General features: G+C 24.8%; 1 long non-coding RNA gene across 1 annotated transcript; it reads left to right on the top strand.

The window, feature by feature from the left end:
• Nucleotides 1–1,234: 1,234 nt before the first annotated feature.
• Nucleotides 1,235–3,129, top strand: LOC135923526 (uncharacterized). Its single transcript, XR_010571239.1, has 3 exons — nucleotides 1,235–1,250; nucleotides 2,763–2,876; nucleotides 3,063–3,129. It is a non-coding gene; the product is annotated as an uncharacterized LOC135923526 (long non-coding RNA).
• The last annotated feature ends 579 nt before the right edge of the window (nucleotides 3,130–3,708 follow it).

Genomic DNA, 3,708 nt, shown 5'->3' with positions numbered 1-3,708 from the left:
AAAAAATTTTAAAAGATGAAGAAAAGGGAGTTTTTTTTTGTTTTATCATATCCAAAAAACTTTTTATAAAGATCTCTTATTAGACTCCTTTAATTTTAAATAAATACACAGTTTAAAAAATTATCTTTTAATTTTAAAGTTTATTGGAAAACTTAACCGCCTATAGAATTCTTTTAAAATATCTTTTTGGAATTTTATAGGCAAATAGAAACTTGAGGTAGCTCAATACACTTGCTATTAAAATTTTAAAATAGTATAAACTAATTTAAATCTGATTATATGTTAGGATTTAATTGATTATTTCTATACAGTCTTGGAGCTCCTCATGATCCAGGAAATGGCGCTATGGGAAGCGAAGATTGCTTAAAATTTAAGGATCAAAGCCGCGGCATAATGGGATATCGACATGTAGGTGAAGAAAGGTATCGATGGTCTGAATGCAGCAGATACTTTATTCAGAACTACATAAAGTTAGTATAATAACTTTATATTGTACTATTTAAATATGTATTTATTCTTAATACAAATATATATAAGGAATTCAGTTTTTTAAATATAACCAAATTTTTTCAACTTTAAATCATTTTTAAGTGCGTTTCTAAAAATTTTCGATTTTACCGGAAATGTATGCCGCCATGTTTGGAATACCTACCCTAAGAATTTCAGACAATTATGCCACATGAACATTTAAACATAATATACTTTATATTAAATTTACCATATTTTTTTATATTAATTATAAAATGACGTCAAAGGTTAACAGCAAAATTGCCTATGATTCATAAGATAGGTATCCAATCATGATTGAATATATTTCCAGTAAAATGCGATTTTTAAATTTAATAAAACGGGCTCAAAAAATGATTTAAAGTTGTAAAAATAACCCATTGCTGGAAAAAACACATTGACCCTAACATATATATTCCTTTTTTTATTTGAGGAATAAAAATATGAAAATGATCCTTTTTGCCTTATTTGTTACGATTATTTTGACATTTATGATTCTCTCATAAGATTTAAACTTCCTTTTGGAAAAATTTTTTACAAAAATTATTTTTTTAAAAAAAAGAAGATATTTTATAAAAAAATTAAAAATGTATATTTTTAGCACACCGCGCCACAGATGGTGTTTACTAGAAATTCAAAATAAGGGCAGAACTTTCGTGTCAATAGATGATTTTATCCCAGAATATAATTGTAACGAATTTTGCGGGTCCATGGCAAATGCATCGAAGTGCTCTTATGAAAAAGTATAACAAACAGAAATATCTTTTAATAAATATTATTTTTAAAAAAGATAAAACAACTCTATTAAATTGTGCAAATTTCTGATTTTTATATCCTGATTTCATAAGCGTAGCTAGCCATAATTTTTTTTAATGGGTTGGTTATAGTTTGGAGAGTCTAAGTGTTTAGCCTAATGTGAAAGCTCACTTTTATTGAAATAGCAATTTGCTGAAGAAAGCGTCCAAATTTTTATTAAAATATAATAAGATCTATTTTTTTAAAACAAATTTATATTAATAAAATCATCAACTCGCTTCTGATCTACTACATCTTTTATCCGGTGTATAAAACCACCTAAGTTAAATTCAGAAAAAAGGCTAATCCTGACTGGATACAAAACCAGATCTATGAAGTATGATCCGATTTTTAAAAACGGCTAACTAAATATTTTAGCCAGAAAAATATTGCCTAAGCCTCGAGATTTAGATAATATTGTCTATACCTTTGTTTCTTCTATGAGCAAAGTCTTCAGGCATAAAGGTTATCCTCAATTATTGATTAAGTCATAGAACATTTCTCGAAAGAAAGGAAAAGATTTTGTCTGCATTATATTAAAACCATATGTGGTCATGTCAATCCAAACAATATAAATGTGCTAAATAAAATCTTTGGCCAAACTCACCAAATGCTTTTACAATTAGCTTAAAAAAATAAAAAAAATTACATTATAAAACTAAACTAAATAAATGAAATTAAAAGAAAAGAAAAACAAATAATAATATTTATAGTATAATTTAATTAAGTTTTAATATAAATTTAAAAAAAATTTTACATTATTTTTTGGGAAAGTTCCATTCTCGTACTCGTTCCTTAAACGATCCATAATTTTTCCCAAGTTCAGTTATACCAGAACTTGTCTGGAAAATTTCCAATCCCTGAAACTTATAGACTATTATTTCATGCATTTAAACTACAATTTTAATTAATGATACAACTTGTTAATATAGTTGGGTATATAAAAATAAACTAATTCCACTCAATGCAAAAGTGCGCGCCAGAAACTGAGTCAATCTATACATAATTTCTTCAAAGATGAGCTATATTTTAAAAAAATTAAACAAACCTTCAAAGTTGAAGTTCTCGCTCAAAAAAACTCATGTCATCCGTTTTTTAACAGTTTTTTAGCCCGCTTAAAAATTAGCTAAAACGGCCTAAAATATAAAAATATAAATAATTGATCAATTTGTAAATATAACTTTCATTGCAAGTTTTCTAAATGATACAATATTATGTTTGAAATACTGCTTACTTATAAATTTCTTATTTATTTTAATTTACAGTTATTATCTTAAAGTTCTCCTAAACCGACTATTTGGTTAAACCTATGCTTGTTAAGGTTGTATTATCTAACTATCTATCGAAATTTTGAAGCCCCCATTCAAGCTTTAGATCCTTTTTTTTAAATAAAGGCTAATCATTTGTGTCGTCCATTTTTTTATATCCGCAAAAATAAAATATTTGTATTTTTTTTACAGTCAACCTGTTTGAAAATAACTTGTGTTATTGGGGAGGATGCCTTTTATTACACTGCTACTCTCGATGGGATACCCTGCAATGGATCTTCGATTTCCTCTATAAGAACTGGATGGGTAATATATTTATAAGAATAATAAAAAATAAATCTTTTTTGCCCCTGAATCATTAATACATAAAACATAATTAATGATCAAAAAAGTTTTCTGTCGCTTCATTAGTTTCTATTCCGAGAAATTTTTTTTAAAATTTATATTCAACTAATGTTTTTAAAAAAAATAAAATGCATATTCATGATTAAGGAATGTTACCAAGGAAAATGTCTCAAGAAACTTAGACCTTCGAAATACTCACTAACAAAATAAAAATAAGCAAATAATTTATTATAAAAAAATTCCTATTTTTACCGTTATGTTTATATTCGTTTTCTAATGCTAACACAGGTTCAATATATATATATATATATATATATATATCAATGCACGGGGTTTTATAATATTTTCATTTTTATTTTAAAGGTATTTTTATAATTATAAATATAATATTTTGTAAAGATTTTAATAAAAAAGAAAATATTTTCCAATTTTTAATTTGCATTTTAAATATTTATAATTTAAAAAAAAATTATGGAACTAATGTTCTATGGAGAAATGTTTTATTAAATTCGAAATGTTTCATAAGAATAATAGAGATCAAGTGCGATTGTCATTATTATTTTTTCTATCTAAAATATTAAAAAAATAATATATAGTTTTTATATGATGAATTAAAATGTGTAAATTCTTCGGTTAAGATGATTTTTTGTCAGAATGTAATCTTTTATTTTTAGATTTGTATTTGAAGAAGAAACAGAATTATTGGACAATAAAAATCAACAAATTAATATTTCAAAAAGTAGTTATAACTTATTTTCTAAAACAACCTATAATTAAACAAAAACTTCAATGT

This window comes from Gordionus sp. m RMFG-2023, chromosome 2 (assembly GCF_954871325.1).
Source record: "Gordionus sp. m RMFG-2023 chromosome 2, tfGorSpeb1-WG-v2, whole genome shotgun sequence".
In the NCBI taxonomy this organism is placed as follows: domain Eukaryota; kingdom Metazoa; phylum Nematomorpha; class Gordioida; order Chordodea; family Parachordodidae; genus Gordionus; species Gordionus sp. m RMFG-2023.
This window is presented reverse-complemented; position numbering and strand designations above follow the sequence as displayed.